Source organism: Balaenoptera borealis (genome assembly GCF_965194805.1).
Source record: "Balaenoptera borealis genome assembly, chromosome: 18".
In the NCBI taxonomy this organism is placed as follows: domain Eukaryota; kingdom Metazoa; phylum Chordata; class Mammalia; order Artiodactyla; family Balaenopteridae; genus Balaenoptera; species Balaenoptera borealis.
Genome location: NC_138877.1, coordinates 13,875,226 through 13,892,965, shown reverse-complemented (window position 1 = coordinate 13,892,965; position 17,740 = coordinate 13,875,226). Strand labels below are relative to the sequence as shown.

At 36.8% G+C, this 17,740-nt stretch overlaps 1 protein-coding gene across 4 annotated transcripts in view; it reads right to left on the bottom strand.

Annotated features, from left to right (window-relative positions):
• The window catches only part of LOC309615688 (uncharacterized protein), a 426,392-nt gene that overhangs the window by 378,275 nt on the left and 30,377 nt on the right, over nt 1–17,740 (bottom strand). The window lies entirely within an intron of this gene.

Sequence of the window (17,740 nt, the reverse complement as noted above, 5' to 3'; positions counted from 1 at the left end):
AACCTGTGCTATAGAGAAGAAGAGGAATATTGTCTGAAACTCTACTCTGGAGTGGGCTTGCCTACTAAGAAGTCAAAGGAGATTACCTACTTCATCTATGATTTTGAGTTTTCTTGAAGAGCCAATTAGAGTGATAGTTTAAAGGGCCAAGACACAACATGGTAAAGAAGTTACGGGAATAATCAAAATGCAGTTTCTAAGCATACCAGAATACAGATGCCTAGGAAAGAAGCAAGTCAAACATTAGTAACCAAAATTATTCTATATTCGTTTAATGCAAACAATTTGTCAAATAAAGTGAAAATAGTCTAGCTATGCATAGCTTACAACCTCTTGAGGAAACCAGGCAGAAAAAGCCAGGAAGACTTTCCCAGAAATAAATCAAAGCTTTAGCAATGATATTCACTACTGAAATATGGGACAGAAGTACAAGGCCAAAGAAGAGGCAGAACTATTAAATGGTTTCTGTCAGGAGCCAGAGTTATTGTAAATAGATTTGAAATGGGGAATTAAGAGACTATTACAGAAACATATGGCTTAAAATACCACAGTCTATTCGAGGGACCTAAATTTTTAAAAAAAAGCAGTTAAATGTTCTGTGCAGCATAAAATATTTCTGTACGTGGAGTAAAAGAATGAGGTATGATCATACTACTAATTCCTTCCAGTTCCATAAGCCACCTCACCTCTGTTGCAAACCACAGGGCAGAGGTTACAGTAATTACAACTGCTTGTCAGTGAGCAACCTACCCCTAGAGTCACTGAAAACCATGACATGATTAGAAATACAATTAAAAAGCAGTACTGATATATGAGAGAAAACGTGGTGAACAAAAGACTAGCCCAGATCATTAGAACAGTGAAACTACTCTGTATGATACTATCATGGTATATACATGTCATTATACATTCGTCAAAACCCATACAATGTACAACACTAAGAGTGACCCCTAATCTAAACTATGGACTTTGCGTGATAATGATGCGTCAGTGTAGGTTCACCGATTATAACAAGTGAACCAGTCTAACGGAGGATGTCCCTAGTGCGGAAGGCTGTGCATGTAGGGGCAGGGGTTATATATGGGAACTTTCTATCCTTGCCACTCAACTTTTCTGCAGCGAACCTGAAACTGCTCCAAAAATTAGTCTTAAAAAAAAAAAAGAAGAAGAAGACTAGCTCACTGGTCACTGATGGACCCACAGAGTCCGTAGACAACATCTTAAAGAAATAGAGGATGAACAAACCAAACTCTGCAGCTCCACCCTACTGCATTCTAGTTGTTTGCTCCATTATGCAAAATAATGGAATACCTCCACCTGCCTACTCCTCCTACTCTTCATGCTGTTTGCACTGAGTTGTTTACTTATGAAAACATATTATGAGTGTGTCCATTTCAAAAGGAAATATTTATTGAATAACAAGTTAGTAAAATCCATTATTGAAAACATTTAATTTCAAATTTAAAACTTGTTAGTATTTACCCTACCAAAATGAGTCTATAATTATTTCCCAAAATTAGTCTATAATTAGTCTATAATTACTAAAAATTAGCAGTGAAAATTAGCATGACAAGCAGTAATTTTAGCATTCATAGAAAAAGCTCAAAGCTGTGTGATGGGTACATACATGAAGGATCATAATATTATTATCTACTTTTGTATCTGTTTGAAAGTCTCCTTAATATAAAGGTTTTTTTAAAGGCTCAGCTAGGAAGTTAAAGTATATACCTGCTTAATGTACCAATAACTCTACATAAGGTAATTTGATTGCTATCAGATTGTGTTATTATAGTCATAGAAAAATATTTTATATTTTTTAGCACCAGCATTTGAAAATTTAGCCTAGTATTTAAGAATATGAATTCAGAACCTAGATGGTCTCAAGTTGCATTCCACCTACTCCGCCGCTTAGCTGTTGTAACCTTGGAAAAGTAATTTATGCTGCATAAACTCCAATCTCCCCAACCAGAAATGGGGATAATATTACCATGGGTGATCGTAGAATTAAATGACATAAAAAGTACAAAGTCAGCACAGCATTGGGCTAATGATAGGTGCTCAATAAATACTAGCATTATTAACATTCCAAAGTTCTCTATTGATATTATTGATCTAAAACTAAAGGAAGCAGTAAAGGTAATTAAGAATCCTATTTTGTAGGTGGGGAAAGAGATTTCAGAGATCGACAATTCAAAGATTAAAAGACTCTTCCTATTCTAGTGTATTTCTAGGTTAAATATTTAGAAATTAAAGAATTTACAAAAATAGAAGAAATTACATAATCCTGTCTTGGCCTTTAACCCTAATTAAATAACTTAAAGAAAGTTTTGCCATTGAATTAACCAATCGGTTTTCAAGACTGCCCTGGCTTTTACTTCCCACCAGGCCTTCTAGCATCAACTCTGCACAGGAGTACGGTCTCATGCTTAGCCAGGGATATGTTGATCTGGGGGGCCTTCTCCAGTCTCTCCTGAGTGGATATATGGAGAATGTATCAAAGCCCTCTGTGGCTGCATCATTTCCCAGATCTCCCTGTTAAATTTCAGGCTAGTCCGCTAGTCCCCTGCTTGCCGCAGCCAGGACTACAACCTTAGTGTACCTGAGCCATTGGTCCTCCCATTCATTTGCCACCGAAATTTGTGCTTTACTGACAACACTGCTGGATATGAGGTTTTCCATACTCTGCTCCAAACCAAGTGAGCCCTCTCTGGCAAGGAAGCTTCTTGTTTTCTTGTTCTGCAGAGCCCTGTTCAGTTCTGCTCAGATCTACCTTGGGGGTGGGTGTGGATGAGAGAAGTCCCAAGCAAGAATGCCAGAGGCTCCCACCATTCATATCTGACATTCAGTATTTTTTCATGAATAAATTGCTTCTCAATTTGTTGTATGCCTTTGGTCGTTTTCAAGAGCCCCGAAATAGTGGTTTTTGATAATTTTGTCCAGTTTTATTGCTGTATAACGCTTTATCGGAAAACATAATCAGAACCTATTATACCACGTTTTATCACAAAAAGTAAATAGTGGGCTGTGTTCTAAATTGTCTAACTTGTAGCCATCATTATTAGCATTTTTTTTTTATTGGCGTATAATTGCTTTACAATGTTGTGTTAGTTTCTGCTGTACAGCATTTTGTTTTGAGGATCACAATAAATACATGCAAAGTAAAATGTTCATCTAAACTCAATAAAATATTGGCCCTTTTCTATACAATGTTTATACGTTTTCTATAGAAAGTTTATATGGGGGCCGTTGTCTATAAAACATTTCTATATAATATTTCTATATAGTGCTTATATTTTTATGCTATGTGTTCCCATATAATCTTTTTTTTAGAATTATTTTGTAGATTTTTTTTTCATTTTTTAAATTGTATTATTTATTTATTTTTGGCTGTGTTGGGTCTTCATTGCTGTGCGCGAACTTTCTCTAGCTGTGGCGAGTGGGGGCTATTCTTCGCTGTGGTACGTGGGGTTTCTCATTGCAGTAGCTTCTCTTGTTGCGGAGCATGGGCTCTAGGCACACGGGCTTCAGTAGCTGTGGCACACGGCCTCAGTAGTTGTGGCGCACGGGCTTAGTTGCTCCGCAGCATGTGGGATCTTCCCGGACCAGGGCTCGAACCCATGTCCCCTGCATTGGCAGGCGGATTCCTAATCACTGTGGCACCAGGGAAGTCCCCCATAGAATCTTTTTATGATTCTATATAATGTTAAATGTTCATCTAATCTCAATAAAATATTAGCCCTTTCTTATATAATGTTTATATTCCCTAATTGTTAAATTATTCAAGCTCCTCAAGAAGCAAGGATTCTGAAAGCTGGCAATGAACAATAATCCATTTTTCTGAAATTCTCTTTCATCTAAAAACAAGTCCTTTCTAAAGGATGATTAGAATTTTCTTTTTTAAGCAAGATTTTAGAAATGTACTTTTAGTGAGAGTAAATGATGGTTGGATAAGATAAAAAGTCTCCATTAACATACTTATATAATTATATTATAATAACCAGGTTAAGACTCCAAAAACAGGTATATTTGACTACAGGACCCATAATTATCAAAGATATTTGTGGTTCTCTGGAGACACTCTCTCTTAGACAATAATGTTAAAAAGGAACTCACTGGGATTAAGTGGAAACCCACGTCTATCCATTCAGGGTACATTGAACTGTAGCTCGACCAGTACTTTTATTTTCTGTGCCATTACCCTTCCTGACCATAGTCAAACTAATAACAAGATGAGCCCATAGAATAATTAAGGCAGGCTTAATTAATGGGTCACCTGTACTCAACCCCATTCCTTTTGAACATCTGAGATAGCTATAACCTACAGCTTTTTTTTTTTTTTTCTTATAGGAGATAACTTTGTTAGAACTTGAGCACAATTAACTGAAAGGCAACTGGAAGATTAATAAGCGTGATATTATACTATGAACTACTGCCATGTAATTTTTCTCATCTTTGAATAAAGTAAAATAATTTGCATGAATGTGCTTTCATAATAATCTGCCAACAAATTGGATGGTCTTAATAAAGAGAGTAACAGCCTGAAAGAAAAAGCAAAAGAGAGTATATAATTCCTTACTGCTGTGGAAGGAAGTGAAGAAAGATATCAAAATTTCAACATCTTCCAGGAATGAAGAGAAAACATAATGGTTTTTAAGGCTTAAATTGTACCCTACATTCCCAATATAGTAAAATTGGTATTTAAAACAATTTTTTTTCACATAAATATACTGCAAGCTTCAAAATGAGACAACAGATGAAGAGCAATGGAGAGAAAAAGTTCTTTCATGAAGAAAGAAAAATCTAGCATATTGCAATGAGGCCCTCTGCTGCCATTTTTAAATACTACACCAAAAACCTAATTTCCAGTGGTGTCTCATTGTCTTTGCGGGAGCCAATACTTCAACAAAGCTTAAAGGAAAAAAATGGCTTAAATCCTTCAAAAAAACTTAGTCATTTCCAAGATTTTTAAAAATGGAATGAATTGATTCTAGGTGATACTATTCTGAACATAGTGTCTGAGTCACATAAACCTCAGTTAAATCCCTTAGTGACAGCATTATTTATTTAAGAACCGATTTTCATTATTTATTTTGTATCCTATTTAAGTATTTCCAAAAAAAATTATATTCATGCCAAATAGCTTCTATGAAGACGACAGTCCAACCAGTGCCATGGCCAAAAAAAATTTTTTTTTAATTATAAATAAATCCTTGTATTGCAAAAGGCTATTCCTATTAAAATATCTCCATTTCTTGGGGAAAGGTACCAAGAAGTCCAAAAATTAACTCAAAGACTCATATGAGACTAAAACCAGTGCCATGTGGTCATCATTTTTGAATTGCCAGGACCAGAGGTAGACCTACCAGGAAATGAATAAAGCCTCATGTGTAGGGCTGCCATAAGTGCTAGGAGTGGCCAGGAGTTGTGAAGCATCCTGGGTGGGGAGGAGAAGCCAGGTGGCCAGGTGGCAATAAGGAAGCATGTCTATGTAAGCATATCTGGTACACTGTCTCAGCTTAGAAAAAAAGAAGTTGAACCTCTAACACTCATGTAAATTATCATGATTTCTTTTCCTACACTAAATATGTCAGGCTTATTTTTATATTTATACTTTTATCTTCTTTTTCTTAAGGAGGGCCAAAAAAATTGTGTAAGCTCAGGACACACAAAACCTGAATCTATCCCTGGGGAATACAATTTAATCAATGCAGTCCACCCAGAAAATATTATTTCACTTTTAGTGGGATCATCTTGGATTCACAGGGGAAAAAAATGGTTTCAATGGCAATTTTTAAACTAAGACTAAATAGGAGCCTAAAAAGGCATTGGTGCAATACTTCATACAATTTTTTTAAGGGAAAGAAAGAAAATTAATATCTGCCCAACAGTGAAGCCACCTAGCATTCAAGAATCTCTAGCTCTTGATATCTATGTAGTAGTTAAGAGTACTGGCTGTGGACTCAGGCAGTTCTGGATTTCAGTCCTGAATCTGTCACTCTATAGCTATGTCACCTTCGGCAAGTCAATTGTGCCTTGCAGTGAAAGGCATTGAATAATTATTTGTTGAAGAAATAAAAACATACATCAGCTCCACACACTGCCCAGAAAACTTTCAAGTTAGCAAATATAGCAATTTTTTAAAACTATTTTTTGCACATCTCTTAGAGGAACGGTATTGGGCAAAAGAGTAAGAAGCGATACTGGAGTTTAAGCAAAGCATTGTTTGGGTTTTTTACTAAGATTTATATTTGTATTTGATGAGATTGGAAAAGTCTGCCTGGTGCAGAAAGCATTTAAGGATGGAGCCTGAAAGATTATTAGGATTAGACCTGGGTGACGGAGAAGGTGGAGAAGGCTGGAAGCATTTCAGGCTGAGGCAACAATACACTAAGTTAAGGCCCAGAGACCAGAAAATGGAGAAATCTAAGGATTCTGGGAAAAGTCAGCAGCCCTGTTGGCTTGAGGTTTAGAGAACTCATGCAAGACTGGAAACAATTCAGGGTCATATCGCCACTTTAGTTAATAATGCGCCTCATTCTGGAGGTCCTTGCGAAAAATTCCTTATCACTAAATGTCCACACAACCACCACAATAAATTACATTTGGTTTTAATTGATGCAAAGAAATATGAGACTTAGGACAAATTTTTACTAAACTACAATTAAGTTAATCTAGTTCCAGTGTTGAAAAGGGATTTTATTTTTTAATTCAATCTTTCATCCAAGAGTGGACTATGTGTAACTTTTTAAATACTTCTCTCATACAGAAATCATTTGCATTTCAAGGTTTATGTTAAAGCCATTTACTGGAGGACTGAAAGGGAAGGAAGCATAATGTACATTAGGTTAACTACATAAATTTTCTAGGAAGTCATTAGGAGGAAAACTGTTCTCAAGGCAAATGGTAACAAAGATGGATGGACAGATGAAGTTGCCATTCTTATTGGTATAATACAAAAGTAATGGCCTTGGGTCAGAACGTGAGATTCCAAGTTGGCCTCTGCCACTTGTCAGTAGTTTTAACTTGGGCAATTTAACTTCTCTATGCTTTGGTTTCCATTTCTGTAAAATGAGAAGCACGATCACAATAATAAAACTTGCCAGTGGTATATTGTATTACTATCTGCCTGAGAGAGGAATACACATTTTCACCCCACCGTCTTTGGACCTGACATGTGACATGTTTTGTCCATTGAAATGTGACATTTGTCCCATCTCTTTGCTATTAGAATGGTATGCGTGTAAGGATGCTCTTTCAGCCCGGATTCTAAAGTGAAGAGGACATGGGAAGCAGAGATGCAGCTCATCTACAGCCTACATTAAATGTAAATGACAAACAAGCTTTGTTGTTTGAAGCCACAGAGATTTGGGGGTCGCTGCAAGGCCAAGTGATACACTATGCTACCCACTTCACACACTTGTTATAAAAGCTGAATAAACTATTTTAAAGCACCTTATAACGTTCTATGCCCACTCATACCTCAAACTATCTGCTTCTCTCCCCCCATGTTGTTGCAGATCAGAAACTTGTGATGTGAGAGCGTAAGGAAGAATGGGAATACCAGCTGTCAAAGCCGCACCTCGCTCTCCTGCCATTGCCTCCCCACATTCAGTGCTACTGCCCTGTTGGCAGTATACTCAGTTCCTGTCCCATCACCTTACCATACCTCATAAAACAAAATAATCTTGGGTTTTTTGTTATCTTTGATGTGAATTCCCTTGAAAATAAAAAGGGGGAAATACCTTTCAAATGATACAGCTTTTCATGCTAGCTCTTGACCCAATTTTTCTGAGAAAATGCTCAGAACCACTTAAGTCTGGTTTCCCTTCGTACTTTAGTTAAATCTTACTTGAATCCTTTGTTTAGCCAGTTTTACCAGAACTTCTATGTGGAACCTTATTCCCTGTTTAACTTAAAGGATTCCATGAAAACTAAATTTTTTTTTAAAGGACAGCTTTTAAAAAAAAAAAAAGACATTTCATTTTAACCAGCAGTTAAAAAAAACAAAAACCAAAAAACCTTTGACTAAATTTGATAAGGCAGTAACCAAAGAGATGGCAGAGGAAAAGCCCAAGAGATGGAACCATGATTCTCAATAAATCAGGAAGAGATGAGGGCTAGGGAAGCAAGTGAGTCAACGACTGGGCCAGGAAACAAGAAAATCTTTATTTTTCAAGCTCCTGGAACTCCCATTTCTGCCTGATGAAGTTGAAAGAACATGAACTTGAGAGTTATACAAGCCTAGGAGCTTTGAATACGAGCTTAACCACAATTTCTGCACAACTTTAGGCCAGTTATGCAATTTGACATTTACTTTCCTTATCCAGTAAGGGAAATAACAGCTACCTGATAAGATTGCTGTGAAGTATTAAATGGATCAAGGTGAGTGGAGCACCTAACATAGTACTTGTACAATAACAGCTTCTCAAAAAATTCCCATTCTTGGCTCTTTGTCATTGACTCATCTCTCCATACCCTGAATCAATCTTCAACAATCATCATGAAAATGCTTTTGTTCCCAGGTTGGGAATCTCTTCTAGAGTAACAAAAGTGACTGCAATCCACCACATAGAGACAGACAACAATAAAACATTTTATGTTTTAGAGCTCACAGTATTTTTAAAGTATGCACACATTTATATGTAGATATTTTTCTAAATATATTGATAGCTTTATACTGGTCACCAAAAAAGTACACAACTGAAATATGCAGAAATAAAATTACACATTTTCCAAACAAAGTCACATCATCAGTTCTGTATTTATTCAACTTTCAACTTTGAAATCCCCAGGAACTGGCAACGAGAGAGAGGGAGCCCCCACCCATCAAGGGTCATGTTAGTGATTCCAGGGAATGCTGGAAAACCTGTACTGAATCCAAGTTTTTAACTGCCAGGTTTTTAACTCCTGGCTACAGTTCCCATGTATGATATAATTTAGAAACTTAGTTTAGGCACAAGAGAATAATGGGATTTAAAACAGTGCCCCTCAACATGTAAAATTTTAATGAAAAACCCAGAAAAGTCATAAATTATCATAAAGAAACTAAAAAACAAACAAAAAATTTGCAAAATGGCAGGGAGACCTTTTTAAACCAAAAAGGGGGGAAAAAGGAAGGATGGTCATTTTATTAATGTGTAAGTTGAATAGAACCTTCCTAGGTCCCTTACGCTCTTCCCCTTCTACAGGCATCTTCTGCACCAATGATTGTCTAGGGCCATTATGCCACCTACTATGAAGATGGAGCAGCCAAGTATGGTGCTACATTTCCAACCCAAATTGATCACAGAAGTTTAAAAATACACATTTTTCACCCCAATCCTGCAGTACCAGCACAACTACCCACAACACTTGCACACATAAGGATTTGTTCATATAAACCTTGAAAAAAACTACCAGAGGCTTCCTGCTGCATTTCTTTGAAACCATTTGTTGATTCTTCGTCTGAGAATTGACTCAAAAATTCTAGATAAAGTTGATTTTTACCTGTAAGTCTCATATTTACCTCTAAAATCCCTCATGGTCAATCTCAGTTATCCCTGTCACAGAAAGAAAGGAGTAATGCAGACAGAAGAACTTATCAATTCATATAAAATGATTTTCCTTTGCCCCTACTAACATTTAAGTTCAGATGTCTTCTGATACATAAACACCTATCTGGGCATGGCTGTTGTTCTCCGTGCTCAGGGCAATAGTTCCAGAATTAAACAATGGAGGGAAGAAGCCACAGTCATGTTTAAGCACAGTTCATTCACATCTTTGTTTATCCATTCAATATTCATTTATTGAGTACCTACTACATGCCAAATAATGTTCTGATTGCTGGGGTTCTATCAGTGAACAAATAGAAGAACATCCCTACTGTCATGGAATCTATACTCTAGTGGAGGCAAATAAATAAAAGAAACAAGTAAATTAAATTACTTTAGATAATTGTGGTGAAAAATAACAGTGGAGGGGATAAGGAGTATTGTACACAGTTACAAATATAAACAGAATAGTCAGGGATCCCTCACTTAGAAAATTCCATTTGAGCAACGACATGGAGTTAAAGGAACATTTCAACAAGTGCTAAAGTTCTGAAGCAGGCACACACTAATAGTATTTGAGAAACGGCAAGAGGGCTAGTGATGCTGGAGGATAGAGCAATAGGAGATGAGGTCAGAGAACTGGAAGTAGAGGAGAGGAGACTTAAATTTTATTGTTAATGAGATGAAGAACGGTTACAGGGTTTAAGGCAGAGGAGTGGCATGACCTGATGAAGGTTTAATGGAATCCCTCTGACTGCTGTGTGGAAAAGAGCTTGAAGGAAGGATGAGACGGTTGGAAGCAGAAAGCACACATAGACTCTACCACAATAATCTAGGTACTCAGGTGATCATAGCTCGGATCAGGCTGAGAAAGAATAAGAAGTTATGGATTCTGGATACACTTGAAAGGTAGAGCCAACGGTGTTCTTTTTCTATATGGAAAAAAACCCCGACAAAGATGACTTCTTGATGTTTGGACTGAGTAACTAGGAGGAGAAAGTTATCGTAAACTGAGATGGAGAAGACCTTGGCGGGGTCTGTCTGGGGCAGGGAAAGATCAGGAATTCAGTTTTGTATGTGTTATGTTTGAGACGCCTGTGAGATGTACACGCCTAATGGCGGGTGTCTACTGGGAATACCTATGGGGATACCTAAGAGGCATCAGTCAATACGGTTGATTCTTCCTCTATAGCTATGTAGCTTTATCTACCTCCAAGGGGTCCTTTGATGGTCTCTCGAAATACTTTTCCTTTTGCTCACTTAGGGGACTGAGATAGCACAGAATTTTCCATTGCTGATTCCATCTATGCGTCAAGATTTCCTCCATGCTTTGCTTAGGTAGCTATGCAGCAATACTGTGAAAGATAAACCATGTAAGGGGCAAGCAGGAAAATCTTAAAGAGACTGAATTATCCTGGAAATAATTTGGAATTTTAACATCACATGCAAAAAAAAAAATCTCTTGAAGTACATTGGGAAACCAGCTGCGGCTGAAACATTACGACCATTAGGACCACAATTCAGTCTGAGATATTTGCATAATTGTTACTTTATAAGATCAAACTTTCCCCTGTATTTATTATTAAACTAATGCATTTCAGCTGCTGTATACTGTGGTTTACAAATCATCAGGAGCTTGTAACATTCACGGTCATGTGAAGAGCCAAAAAATATGTGATTTCTCAAATTAAAAACTGATCTTATTAGGAACAAACATAAATATGAGCAAAGAAGCAAACCACAAACCCAGGTTTGCCTGTAGATCTGTAAAGTTTCCACTAGGGCCAAGTTCCAACAAGGAATGATGTTATAAATTAGATGACAATTCTAACATTTGAGTGGCTAAAGATTTGTTCTAACATTGAGTATTTAAAGACACAGTGTGGATCCTGCCTGCCAGTAGTGTACATTCTAAATCTGAGGAGTAAAGATATGTATATGTTGATGGAATTCTTGAGCACTGTCATTCCATCTCAAGATAAGCAAAAGGCTACTTTCCCACACCTATTAACACTCCTTGTTAAATGATACAGAGCTACTTCCTTTCAGGTTTCAACTGGATTCCTTCCACTTCTTTGCTCCTTTATTTGAAGAAACTCCCATCTGAACAAGATTACCCACTCTTTCCATTATGCAGTTATACTACTTAAGGCAGAACTAATTACAGGATAATGCAAGCAGTTGTGTTTTTTTTAACATCTTTATTGGACTATAATTGCTTTACAGTGGTGTGTTAGTTTCTGCTTTATAACAAAGTGAATCAGCTATACATATACATATATCCCCATATCTCCTCCCTCTTGTATCTCCCTCCCACCCTCCCTATCCCACCCCTCTAGGTGGTCACAAAGCACCGAGCTGATTTCCCTGTGCTATGCAGCTGCTTCCCACTAGCTATCTGTTTTACATTTGGTAGTGTATATATGTCCATGCCACTCTCTCACGTCGTCCCAGCTTACCCTTCCCCCTCCCCGTGTCCTCAAGTCCATTCTCTAGGTCTGCGTCTTTATTTCTGTCCTGCCCCTAGGCTCTTCAGAACAAATTTTTTTTTCTTTTTTTTAGATTCCATATATATGTGTTAGCATACAGTATTTGTTTTTCTCTTTCTGACTTACTTCACTCTGTATGACAGACTCTAGGGCCATCCACCTCAGTACAAATAACTCAATTTTGTCTCTTTTTATGGCTGAGTAATATTCCATTGTATATATGTGCCACATCTTCTTTATCCATTCATCTGTCAATGGACACTTAGGTTGCTTCCATGTCCTGGTTATTGTAAATAGAGCTGCAATGAACATTGTGGTACATGACTTTTTTTGAATTATGGTTTTCTCAGGGTATATGTCCAGTAGTGGGATTGCTGGGTCATATGGTAGTTTAGTCTCAGGTCTGAGAAGGCAAATCTTGGAGTCTGAACAATTTGTTGCAGATTCCCAGACGATTATTTTCTCCAGACAACCTCACTACTTGTGGTTAATGAGTCTGTTTTATTCCCTTCAAAATAAATGAGAATCACAATTGCCATTTTCATAGCCCTATAGAAGCTAAGAGTTCAATCTCTGAGGCAGTAGCTCCATTCCAGGCCCAGCTCTGACTCTTCTGAGCTAGGAGACCTTTGACAAAGTTTCTTAACATCTGTGTCCCAGTTTCATTGTGTGTAAACTGAGGTCAGCAATAGGACCTACCAATTGGCTATTGTGTGGATCATATGATAAATGACACTTGGCATTGTGACTGGCAAATAATGAATGCTCAATAAAAAGGCCCACCCCTAATATCTGTGGAGTCTGGAGGGGAATATAAATGAAGATTCTTAAACCATCAAAGAGATCTGAAGCCAAACACTGGTGAAAGTGGTAAAGCAGGATTTTATTCAGAAACTATTGCAATCGAGGAAAAGGAGACTTCAGTATAGTATAAGAAGGATAAGCAGGAATTTATAGCCAAAGAATAGGATGAGAATGTCAGTGGATGGAAAATTACTAAGAGGAAAGAGACATTAAGAGTAGAGAGATTCTTGCTAAAGCAACTTAACAGGATTCTTGCTGAAGGCAGGCCAGGGTGACTGGATATCAAAGGTGGGGAGATTTTCTGTAAACTCACTTAGCAAGATTCTTGGTAAAATTGGGCCCAGCAAGAGGAGGGGGCCCAAGATGGAGGCCAAGTCAAGAAGAAGGCTAAGAGGAACTTGACTAAAGTTGATCAAGGAGAGAGTCTTTGTCAAAAGCAGAGTTCTAAACATTTAAGAGGTATAAAATTCAGTCAATAAACTGTTGAGTTACTTATTATTTTATCTATCATATATATTCTCTATGTATATAGTCTCATAATGACCTAGGACTCCTCCCAGTTTGACACCAGAATATGCCAGTCAGGGGAGAGCCAGCGTCCTTCTCCATAGGCAACAACTGCCCTCAGCTACCCATTGGGCCATGGGTGTGCATACCAATGGGGCAGACCACACTCAGGAAGATGGAGACTGGGACGAGGCCAGAATAAGCCCCAGAGGCAGGCTCAGGAACACTTGCAGAGGAAATTCCAGGGACTCAGTTACCCACGTATCCTCTTGGCCTTATGGACTCCTTACCCCATGGGAAGGAGGGCTAGAGCAGGTTGCAAAAGCATGGTGTCCAGAGAAGGAACGCATGACAGTTTTGTGTGTTTTAATAACAACACTGCTATGACTTCTACAGACAAGTGTTACAGAAGATACGAGCTCAGATAAGGCACTAAAGAAAACTTTGCAAGGGAAGGGAAAAGAAGAGTTAAGGAAAGCCTATAAGAGTGAGGGTATTCTAAGCAGAGAGAAGAGCAAGTGTTAAGATAATGTGGTGTATAAAACAATATGATCTCCATGCTCACAGTCTTTGAATATAGTAAGTATTGGACAACGTAATGGAAGTGAAACTGGAAGAGATATTGGGAAGGCTTTATCACCGAGGAGCACATGCGTCATTCTAAGGAATTTAGATTTTATCCTGGAAGATCTGCTGCAAACTGGCCAAAGCCAGTTTGGCCCCTTGAGAAATACAGCTTCTTTTTTATTTTTTTCATGTTACTGAGGTATAATTGACCAACAAAATTGTACTATATTTGAAGCGTACAATGTGATGACTTGCTATATCTATACATTGTGAAGGGATTATCCCCATCAAATTAACACACCTATCACATATATACCTTTCTTTTTTTGTGCGTGGTGAGAACACTTAAGTTCTACTCTATTAGTAAGTTCAAATTATACAAAATAGTATTATCAATTATAGTCACCATTTTATATATCAGATCCTCAGAACTTATTCATCTTATAACTGAAAGTTTTTATATTTTACCAAACTCTCCTCATCTCCCACCCCCTGGCAGCCACGATTCTCATCCTTGTTTTATGAGTTTGATTATTTTTTTTAAGATTCCACATATAAGTGATACCATGCAGGACTTGTTTTTCTCTGCCTAGTTTATCTCACTTAGCATACTGCCTCTCAGATTCAAGCATATTATCCCAAATGGCAGGATTTCCTTCTTTTTCAAAGTTGAATAATATTCCATTGTGTATATATATCACATTTTCTTTATCCATTCATTCATCAATGGGCACTTAGGCTGTTTCCATGTCTTTGCTATCGTGAATAAGGCTGCAATGCACATGGGAAATGCAGATATCTCTTTGAGACAGTGATTTTTTTTCCTTTGGATACATATCCAGAAGTGGAATTGCTGGATCATATGGTACTTCTATTTTTAATATTTTGAGGAACGTCCATACTGTTTTCCAAAATCACTGTTTACATTCTCACCTCCAGTGTACAAGGGCTCCCTTTCTCCACATTCTCACCGGCATTTGTTATCTCTTGTCTTTTTGATAATAGCCATTCTAATAGGTGTGAGGTAACATCTCATTGGGGTTTTGATCTGCATTTCCCTGATGATTAGTGATGTTGAGCACCTTTGCATGTACTTATCGGTCATTTGTATGTCTTCTTCAGAAAAATGTCTATTCAGCTATTTTGCCCATTTTTTAATTGGGTTATTTGGGGTTTTGCTCTTGAGTTATATGAGTTCCTTATATATTTTAGGTATTAACCTCTTATCAGATTTGTGGTTTGCAAATATCAAATCCCATTCCATAGGTTGCCTTTTCATTGTGTTGATGGCTTCCCTTGCTGTGCAGAAGCTTTTTAGTTTATTGTAGTCCCACTTGTATATTTTTTTCTTTTACTGCCTTTGATTTTGGTGTAAAATCCAAAAAGTCATCACCAAGACCAATGTAGAGCTTACCTCTGGTGTTTCCTTCTAGGAATTTTATAGTTTCAGGTCTGATGTTCAAATCTTTAATTCATTTTGAGTTGACTTTTATGTATGGTATAAGACAGGGATCCAGTTTCATTTTTTGCATGTGGATATCAGTTTTTCCAACAATATTTGTTGAAGAGATTATCCTTTCCTATTATATTCTTGCTGCCTTCTTGAAAATTGACCATATGTACATGGGTTTATCCCTGGGCTCTCTATTCATGTCCATCTATGTGTCTTTTTTTTAATGCCAATAGCATACTGTTTTGATTACTATAGCTTTGTAATACAGTTTGAAATCAGGACCTGTGATGCTTTCAGTTTTTTTGTTTTTCTTTCTCAAGATTGCTTTAATTATTGAGGGTCTTTTGTGGTTCTATACAAATTCTGGCTTTTTTTCTATTTCTGTGAAAAATGCCATTGGAATTTATAGGAGTTGCATTGAATCTGTAGATTGCTTTGGGTAGTATGGACATTTTAACAATATTAATTCTTCCATTCCATGAGCATGGACTATCCTTGCATTTATTTGTGTCTTCTTTAAATTCTTTTATCAACATCTTATAGTTTTCAGTGTACAGGTTTTTCACCTCCTTGGTTAAATTTATTCCTCAGTATTTTATTCTTTTTGATGCAATAGTAAATGTGACTATTTTCTTAATTTCTCTTTCAGATGGTTGATTGTCAGTGTATAGAAACTGATTTTTGCATGTTTATTTTGCATCCTGCAACTTTACTGAATTTTAATTAGTTCTAAGAGTTTTTTGGTGGAGTCTTTAGAATTTTCTACATATACCATGTCATCTGTAAATACAGACAATTTTACTTCTTCCTTTCTGACTCAGATGCTTTTTATTTCTTTTTCTTACCTAACTGCTCTGGTCAGGACTTCCAGTACTACACTGAATAAAAGTGGTGAGAGTGGGCATCCTTGTCTTGTTCCTGATCTTAGAAGAAGCTTTCAGCTTTTCACCACTGAGTATGATGTTATCTGTGGGCTTGTCATATATGGCCCTTATTATGTTGATGTACGTTCCCTTTCTCCCCATTGGGTTGAGAGTTTTATCTTAAATGGATGTGAAATTTTGTGAAATGCTTTTTCATATTTGTTGAGGTTATTGTATAATTTTTACCCTTCATTTTGTTAATGTGGTATTTATCACACTGATTGATATACAGATGTTGAACCATTCCTGCATCCCAGGAATAAATCCCACTTGATCGTGGTGTATGACCCTTTTAATGCAATGTTGAATTCGATTTGCTAATATTTTGTTGAGGATGTTTGCATCTGTGTTCATCAATGATATTAACCTGTAATTTTCTTTTCTTGTAGTGTCCTTTTCTGGCTTTGGTACTAGGGTAATGTTGGCCTCATAAAGTGAGTTTAGAAGTGTGCCCTCCTCTTCTGTTCTTTAGAAGAGTTACGGAAGTACTGGTATTAATTCTTCTTTAAATGTTTGGTAGAACTCAACAGAGAAGCCATCTTGTCATGGACTTTTGTCTGTCGGGAGGCTTTTGATTACTGATTCAATTTCCTTACTAGTTTTTGGTCTGTTCAGGTTTTCTATTTCTTCATGATTCAGTCTTGGTAGGTTGTGTGTCTCTAGGAGTTTATCTATTTCTTCCAGGTTGTCCAATTTGTTGGTGTATAATTATGCATAGTAGTTTCTTATGATCCTTAGTATTTGTGTTAGCAGTTGTAAAGTCTCCTCTTTCATTTCTAATTTTCTTTGAGTCTTCTTTTTTCTTATTTAGTCTAACTAAAGGCTTATCAACTTTATCTTTGCAAAAAAAACCCCACCTCTTTGTTTCATCAGTCTTTTCTATTGTCTTTTTAGTCTCTATTTCATTTACTTCCATTCTAATCTTTGTTATTTTCTTCCTTCTGCTAATTTTTGGCTTAGTTTGTTCTTCTTCTTCTAGTCCCTTAAGATGTGAAGTTAGATTGTTTTTGAGTTCTTTTTGGTTAATGTAGGCATTCACCTCTATAAACTTCCCTCTTAGGACTGCTTATACTGTATCCCACATGTTTCGGTATATTGTGTTTTCATTTTCATTTGTCTCAAGATGTTTTTTTAATTTCCCCTTTGATTTCTTCTTTGACCCATTGGGTACTCTGGAGCATGTTGTTTACTATTTGTGAATTTTTCAGTTTTCCTCTTGTAATTGTATAGGTTTATTTTGCAGTTACTATGACACTTACATTAAATATCCTATCATTATAACAGTCTATTTTAAGCTGATAACAACTTAACTTTGGATGCATACAAAAGCCCTACATTTTTACACTCTTCCCCCACCCAACATTTTTGTTTTTAATGTCACAATTTATGTATTTTTACCTTGTGTATCCATTATCAAATTATGGTAGTTAAATATTTATTTTTAATACTTTTGTCTTTTAACTTTCA